General features: G+C 37.7%; 1 long non-coding RNA gene across 1 annotated transcript; it reads right to left on the bottom strand.

Annotated features, from left to right (window-relative positions):
• Positions 1–961: 961 nt before the first annotated feature.
• LOC121037502 (uncharacterized) lies at positions 962–8,270 on the bottom strand. Its single transcript, XR_005793792.1, has 3 exons — positions 8,180–8,270; positions 4,043–4,197; positions 962–1,189 (listed from the first exon to the last, which is right to left on the bottom strand). It is a non-coding gene; the product is annotated as an uncharacterized LOC121037502 (long non-coding RNA).
• Positions 8,271–9,032: the final 762 nt, after the last annotated feature.

Genomic DNA, 9,032 nt, shown 5'->3' with positions numbered 1-9,032 from the left:
AATGGCAATGTGGGTGTTGTGTTTGGGCTAGGGTGCTCCTGGGGTCGAAGGAGTTCATTTATTTATTTATTCACTTAATCAGTAAGCATTTCTGGAATCCTTCCTATGGGTCTGGCATGGTTCAGATTGTTGCATATCAAGCATCTGATGGCTAACTACTGTTTGTAAAATAGAAGGGTCTGAGAAGCTCTGTTCTAAATTCTCTGTATAATGGGAATTAACATGAGCACTTTTCAGCCATTAAAAGGCCTGCTAATGGAGAATATTTAAAGACAGGAAAATATATAGTATATATATATAGAGAGAGATAGATATAGATATAGATAGATAAATCTAATGATATTTGAAATAAAGTATTTTATATGCATACACACATATATACACATACATGTAATGTTATATGGAAAAAGCATAATAAAAACCTAATATTTGGATTTTGGTATAATCTAAATTTTATAAATATATGACTGACAATAAATCACACATACAGATGTACATATGGAATAGACCAAAATGTTAGCATGTTGTCATGGGTTAATAAATCTGGGTGGTAAAATTATGACTGGTTTTAATTTGATTTTTTGTATTTCTCTGCATTTTTTAACAGTGAGTGTATGCTTTTTAAAAATGGTGTTTGAAAATGTCACTTTTCTGTTTGAATGTGGAAAGAATGGGAGAGTTGCCAAATACATGGTGCCCAGTTAGATTTGCATTTCAGACAAACACATTTTTTTTTTTTTTAGTAGAAGTATGAACCCAATATCACATAGGACACACGTATGCTAAGAAGTATTCATTGTTTTTCTGAAAGTTCCATTTAATTGGGTGCCCTGCACTTCTGTTTGTTAAATCTGGCAACTCTAGGGGGCAACCTCCTTGGGAACTTTCACAAACTTGTTCCCTGTCCTCCCTGCACACACTCACCCAGCCAGATTCTGATTCTTGAAATCTCCCAAGAAACCGGAGAATGAAAGTGGCATTGTAGAGGGGTGCTGTGACCTGAAAAGGCTCCGAAGGTGTTTCAGTCACGTCTCTCCTGTTCTTTCTGGTAGAACTTACTGCATTGCCCACTATGAAGACAATACTTTTGGAAGATGCCTTTCTGACTGTGTTCCGACTGGGCTGTTCTCATCACTTTCATGCTCATGAAGGCACTACTGGAGCCACTCTACAGGAAAGGGTAGGAAGGCTGCAAAGGAAGTTGTTGAGGCTGCTTGAGGCTTCTGGCCCTACAGCTAGTCCCCTGAATCCCTGGATCTCCCAATGACACTGGCGTGGGGACAGAAGGAGGGTTGCCCCCTCTTGCCTCCAGAGCACAACTGTCTCGGCAAAGCCACCCATTAAAGGCCAGGAAGCTGACTGAACTGTTCCCCTCCAGGTTTACCACCAAGGCCAAGGAAGAAGTGTCTTTCTTCCAGAGGACAAATTTATCCAGAGAGAACAGCCCTCTCTCAGGAATGAAGTATCTGGGTGCCATGGCTAGGGTTCATGAAATCAGCCTGGCACTTCTGGAGAGCTGTGAGGCATCCATAGCATTACTTTTTTGGGAAACCATTGCAAAAGACCTAAAATAACCCCATGAGGCAACACCTCACAAAATAATACTGGAGATGCAAACAACTAAACATTAGCCAGGATTTGTAAACACAGACTTCAAAAGGGTGATAATTAATAAGGTGTAGGGCAAAGAGCAATAGAAAAGAAACAGCAGGCTTTTAAACAAGGCCCTGAACCCTCCAGGCCTCAGTTTCATCACCTGCAAAATGGATGGGTTGAACAAAGTGATGGGAAAGTGCCTTCTAATTTTGATGTTCTGGAACATTAATTTTGGGAATTAATTGGGGTGGGCAGTTTCTTAACCAAGGAAGCAGAAAAATGACTCAGATAAACTCACCATAATTTACTGAAGCTTTAATTATAGAAGGATTGGAGGGATTAATATTTCTCTGGTATTTATCTGGTATTGACCACTGTACATGTTAGATTGATGCTTTATAACAGCTCGTGAGGGTCAGTATTGTTATCTTCATTTTATATCCAGGGGAATGGAGCCATAGGGAGGTTGAGTGACTTTCTTAAGGTCACAGAGCTGGCAAGTGCAAAGCCAGGATCAGAGCCAGGTCTGTCTTCTGCTGAACCCAAAGGCTGCCCACCACACAGTATAGACTATCCCTGGCCACCAGTATGGCTGGGTTGGAGCCAAAGTTACCTGTTCCTGAGCTCTTACCAGCACCAGGTGAGGTACAGAGATGGAGGCAGAGGGAAGTCCATCCAGTAAGAACTACTCATCTTTCTGCTGTGATTAACTTACAAACTCTAAGTAAGAAATTGCCTACAACCAACTTTCACTCACCAGGGACAGATGCAAGGAGGTATGTTCAAGGGCCTCATCCTCTAAATTTCTCCTCATACTTATTGTCTGGCCCCTGGAATATTTTGAATAATATCCAAAGCTTTTCAGTGTGCAAGGAAAGAGTATATTTTAAATACTCTGAATCTCTTCTCCCCATCCTGTACTAAGAGAATAAAAGTAGCCTGTGAATTTCAGCCACAGACTGGTTTAATCATTTCTCATAAATAGGTTTTGACTGGGCAAGTGGGGGGAGATGTGGCTGGCATTTTTGCCTGAATGAAGTCACTCAAAGAGAAGAAGAGAAGCTGGAAAAAGGAGGAGTCAGAAAGTCTAAACTGATTTCAGAGTAAATACTCAAGCAAACTTCTTTGAATATGATGGTCAATCAAATGAATTATTTGGCTACCATGGGCCCTGATCTTTGTGGGTCTCTAAGGGCTAGTCACAAGAAAAATATTAAGTAAAAAGATTGGAAACAAGCAATAGCAAATAATTTGGTTGGGCAGGAATAGAAAAGTTCCTTTATTTGTATGAGCAACTGCTTTTTAAATAGTGTCAGGTACTTCACTTGGAGGAAACAGATCATTTTGGAGTAGATCAACCCTTTTGGCTGTGAAAATTTAAGACCAAAAGGCATTCACCATCTTGAGCCCTTTGGATGATGTCTTAAGTTGAGTTCTCCAGGATCAGACTCCAAGATGAGAGCCATGAGGAAGTGATTGATTAGGGAAATGCTTCCAAAGGGAATGGGTAAGGATGGGGAGGAAGCAGGACAAGGAAAGGAAGGAAACCAAGCAAGGATATGAATTAGCTTCACCCTCATCCCACGGAGGAAACTTGGAGTGTTAATTTCACTTCACCTCCAACCTGAGGTGAAGGGCAGGGCAGAACCTTAGTGAAGGGCAATAGGGGGAGGAAGCTAGATATAAATTCCCAGACATTTCTAGCTCTAAGCAAATGCAAGCCACACAGTTCCACCCTCAAGATATTCCTCTGAAGATCCACAGGCGTCTTAACTATACCTCTTTCTATACCTCTTGGAGTACAGAACTAGTCTCTGGATAGCAAGTGGGTGAATCAGATGGATCTAGACCTGAACTCTTCCCTTTTGAAGATCTGATAAACTGAGACTCTATTTCAGCTTATCAGATCTGAATGAGTCCTACTTAATAGGAAAGAAAGTTCAAGTGAGAGGGAATTCATCATGACAACAAGATAGTATAAGTTTGTAGATGCCCCTATTAAATTATCTACCCTGGTATAGTGGGTTCACTTTGGGACATTGGCTGAATGTGTAAGGGCGGCTGTTATAACCTCAGGAGTCCAAAAGTAGAGTACATGTACACATGCATAACATTGAGATAGACTAAGGTCACCCTCAAAAAAGTACTATAGTCTCAGCTGCAAGTAACATTATAGAATCTGTAGGCAGCATTGGGATGGGAGAGCCACATCTTTTCAATGGTAACATAGTCATTGCAATGGCATGGGATAAAAAGGGAAATTTGCTAGTGGACTGGTCATATTCTGCAATTTCTCTTTGTAGAATATCTGAAAGGTCCACTAACTAGACTAAGTGCTGGTATTCTTGGACCATCCACCCAGGAGTTTCCAAGATAAAGACATACTCTTCCTGCTGATATGAACATATGGTGGCTCAATATGTTAATTTAACTTTCAAAAACATACCTGGTGAACTTCTGATTTCTGGTCCAACAAGTAAAGGGCTTGAAGTCTTCACTCATGTCTTCATGACAAGAAAAAAGCTGAACCAACTGAAAATCAACAACTCTTCTTAGATCCAACAGAGAATTGGGTCATGGGGGAAACTGTTGCCCTGAAAACTGGAGAGATCGATAGGTGAATTCAGAGAACCAGAGCTTACATGGAGCAGAAACCCTTCACTACTGCCAGTATTGGTAGGAATTTTCTAAACTATAATTGGCAAGTTGCTGAAGGTTCAGTGTAATAAGCATGAGAGGTTGAAACTCTGAGAGGGTCCAGTTTTAGGGGGGCCCCCTACATTTGTGAGTTTTGTCTCCATGAGTTCTACCAGGTTCTCACTGTGAAGACTGGAGAAAATCCCCTCATGCTTCCAGCAGGGGGAGGGGAAAATAACCATTTTGAAACACACCCAGAGTTCACTCTTCCCCTTAACAAGACCTGCCGCCAAAGGAAACTAACTTATAGTGTCTAATTTACTGTGGTTTTACTGAAGACTAACCACCCTGGGGAAAGGGAAAATACCCAACTCAGGTTTACTAAAAACCTGAAATCTAATTATAGGACTATAGATAAGTTCCCCTCCCCCTACACCTTATTACCACATCAATCCAGCTCCTGTATAATAATAGAGGATTACAGCTGAAAGAACTGCAGGCCTCAGACACTATTTAAAATGTCTAGGAAAACCCAAAATAACAAGGGAGACAAAAACAAGGACACTAAAAGATATTTTGGTCTCTGACACCACAGCTACAGCAAACAATAAACACCACCTAACTCCTAGCCAGATAAACATAAAACTTCACACTAAAGACCTATCTAATTGAGTTCTTTTTGCCCAATACATCATGTCTGGTTTTCAGCAAAAAATTACAAGGTGAGCCAAAAGGCAAAAGAAAAAAAAAAAAACCCTCACAGTCGGAAGTAATAAAGTAAGCATCAGAACCAGACACAGACATGGCAGAGATTTGGGAATTAAAATAACTATGATTGATATGTTAAGGTCTTCAGTGGAAAAGTGGACAATATGCAAGAACAGATGGGCAACGTAAAGAGAGATACTGAAGTTTTAAGAAGCAAAGGGAAATTCTGGGAATCAAAAACTCTGTAAAATAAAGGAAAAATGCCTTTGATGGGGTTATCAGCAGACTGGACATAGCCAAGGAAAAAATCAGTGAGCTTGAAGATATGTCAATACAAACTTCAAAAACTGAAATGCAAGGAGAAAAAAAATATGGAACAGAATGTAAGAACTATGGAACTTTTGAAAAAGGTATAACATGCATGTAATGAGAATATTAGAAGGATAAAAATGAGAGAAAAGGACAGAAGAACTATTTGAATGGTAATAATGGCTGAGAACATTCCAAATTAATGACAGTCACCAAACCACAGATCCAGAAAGCTCAGGGAACACTAAGTAGGGTAAATACCAAAAAATATTACACCAGTATATTATATTTAAACTGCAGAAAATCAAAGTTCAAGAGAAAATCTTGAAAGGGCCTGAGAAGAAAAAGCAACTTAGCAACAGAAGAATAAGGATGAGAATTACAACAGACTTCTTTTCAGAAACCATGCAAGTAAGAAGAGAGTGGAGTAAAATATTTTAACTGTTAAAAAAAAAAAAAAGAATCACCAGCCTAGCAATTATCAACCAGTGAAATTATTATTCAAAAGTGGAGAATAAAATAAAGACTTTCTCAGACAAAATTTGAGGAAATTTGTTGCCAGTAGACCTGCCTTGCAAGAAATGTTAAAAGTTCTTCAGAGAGAAAGAAAATGATATAGGTGAGAAAATCAGACCTTCATAAAGAAAAGAAGAACATTAAAAAAGGAATAAATGAAGGTAAAATAAAATATTTTTTCATATTCTTAATTTATCTCACAGATAACAGCTTGTTCAAAATGATAACAACCTTGTATTTGGAAATGTATTTGGAAATGATCACAATATTAAAAGGGACAGGAGGACATAACTTGGAATATGATGTCTTAAGGTACTTATTCTACCCATGAAACAGTATGGTGTTATTTGAAAGTGGACTTGTCTTCAGTGAAAATCTATGTTTCTAACTGTAGGGCAACCACGAAAAGAAAATAGTTAAAAAGAAGTATAATCTATATGTTAGGACAGGAGAGAAAATGGAATCATATAAAATGCTAAATTAAAATCAGAGAAGGCAAGAAAAGAGTGGAAGACAAATAAATAAAGAGAAGGGCAATGAATAGAAAAGTTACAAGTACAGTAGATATTAACCCGACTGTATCAATAACCAGTTTGAATGTTAGTGGGTTTAACAACACCCAAAGAAAAAAACACCCTACTATATGTTGTCAGCAGGCAACCCACAGGTACAGATAGATTAAAAATTAAGCAATAAAGATAGACTATGCTAACACGAATCAAAATAAACTTGTATTAGCTATATTTCAGACAAAGCCAACATCAGAACAAGGATAAGAGGGAAATTGTGTAATTGCAAAGGAGCCAATTCTCTAAAATATAAAGCAATCTTTAATGTGCATGTGCCTGCTATACACTCATGATGTTGACTACCCAGAGTTAGTGCAGACTTCACAGATTAAAACCTCAGTTCTCCAGAAAACCTCCCTCACTTTAGACACCAGTGGCAAGGAACTACACACCTTTCTAATCAATTGAATACAAATTCAAGGGTTCCCCTCTCCCCCTAGGTTTGATATCTTTCTAGAATGACACACAACACTCAGCTAAGTGCTTTACTTTTTTTACTTTGATTATAAATGATACAATTCAGGACCAGCCAAATGAAGAGGTGCATTGGGTAAGGTGAGGTCTGGGAGGGTCTGACACATGAAGTTTCTTTGTCCTTAGGATACATCACCTACCTATCATATTGATGTATGATTGCCAACCAGGGAAGCTCACCCAAGCCTCAGTGTCTAGGGTTTTTATCAAAGTTTTATTATGTAGGCATGCAAGCGCCAATCATTGGTCACATGACTGAACTCAGATCTCTTACTCCTCTCACTGCCTGGAATATCACTATGAGGTTAGAGTAATTATGATAATATGATAGTGGCTCAAGTATAGACAAATGAATTGGTAGAACAGAACAGAGAGGCCATAAATAGCCCTATTCCATATACAGTCATTTGATTTATGGAAAACATTCTTCTTTAATTCAGTTGAGAACAGTCAGCCTTTCAATAAGTGATACTGAAACCACATCTGTAAAAAAAAAAAAGGACCTTAATTATTAGTCACACCATGTGTAAAAATTAATGCAAAGTGGATATAGACCTAAACCTGAAATTTTCAAGAAGAAAAAATATGTGTGATGTGTGTTCCTGCTAATAATCTTGGTACAGATAAAAGTTTTTATAATAGGACCAAGAAGCACTAATTATAAAAAAGTTAGTAAGTTGGAATTGATTAAAATTAAGAATTTCTGTTTATGAAAAACTTCATCAGAGGCAGGGATTTGAATCCAAAATATATTAAAACTTCCTGCAAATAAATATTACAAAGGCCAACAATTGACAATTAAAACTTAGTAAAAGACTTCAACAAGCAATTCACAAAAGAGGATCCAAATGACTAATAAGCATATGAAAAAGTACGGTGCAGTATTATTCATCTTAAAAATGAAAACTAAAACTACAGTAAAATAGTAGAATGCACCCATTAGAATGACTAAAATTGTACAAACTGGAAATACCCAGTGTTGTTGAGGATATGGAGCAACTGTAACTTGTACACACTGCTTATGGGAATATAAATTATTGTTAACATTTTATAAAACAGTATAGTAGTAATTACTAAATATACACCTACTCTGTGACCCATAAATTCCATTCTTAGGTATATACCCAGAAGAACTGAATGAATATACCCACGAACTGTCATATACAAGAATGTAGTGCTTTTACTCATCAAAGCCCAAACCTAGAGACCACCAACTCCTGTCCATCAACAGGGGAATGAATAAATCCAGTGTGGTATCTTCACATGATGAAATACATCAGCAATGGGAAAAAAGCAACTATGGAGACATGCAACAACATGGATGTATATAAAAAAATTACGTGAATAAAAGAAGACAAATTAGTACATACCCTTTGAGTCTATGAAACTCGACAGCAGGCAAAACTAATCGATGACAGTAAGAGTCAGAATGGTGATTACCTCCAGGTGGGGGAAGATGACTGGCAAAGAACTTCAAGGGAAATTTTAGGTGACAGAAACGTTCTACATCTCTTGATTTGCATTGTGTTTCAAGTGCATAGACATGTAAAAATTCACCAGTCTGTACACTTACAATTGATTAAGTGTGCTATAAATTATACCTCAGTTTTAACAAAGAAGAAAAAAATTGAAGCTGAGTATTGTACCTGTAGCTAGAGAAGCTGTTCATGCTAGTTATAAAGTCAAAAGTCAGACAATGAATGAAACATTAAAAATAAACTACAATACATCCTTGCTGTAGAACATTATATGCTTTTAAAATTATTATTTAAGAGGGAGAGAGAGAGAGAGAGCACAGGAGAGGGGCAGAGAAAGAGAGAATCTTAAGCACATCCCACACTCAGTGTGGAGCGCAATGTGGGCTCAATCCCACAACCCTGGGATCATGACCTGAGCAGAAATCAAGAGTCAGACACTCAACCAACTGAGCCACCCAGGTGCCTTAAACATTATTTTCTTTTTAAAAAGATCTTTGAAGAATTTTTAATGACATGGAGAAGCGCTCAGGATATTATATTGAAAGTCAAAAAGATTGGGATACACAACCAAACCAAAAGGTTTCCCCCAAATTTATTTTACTTTATTCTATCTTAATTGTGGTATAATTGACGTAAACATTATATATTTTCAGGTGTACAACATAATAATTTGATATTTGTATACATTGCAAAATGATTGCCACAATATGTCTAGTTAATATTTATCACCATGTGTAATAACGCA

The sequence above is a fragment of the Herpailurus yagouaroundi genome, unplaced genomic scaffold (genome assembly GCF_014898765.1).
Source record: "Herpailurus yagouaroundi ecotype Mexico unplaced genomic scaffold, PumYag 163, whole genome shotgun sequence".
NCBI classification, from domain to species: Eukaryota; Metazoa; Chordata; class Mammalia; order Carnivora; family Felidae; genus Herpailurus; species Herpailurus yagouaroundi.
This window is presented reverse-complemented; position numbering and strand designations above follow the sequence as displayed.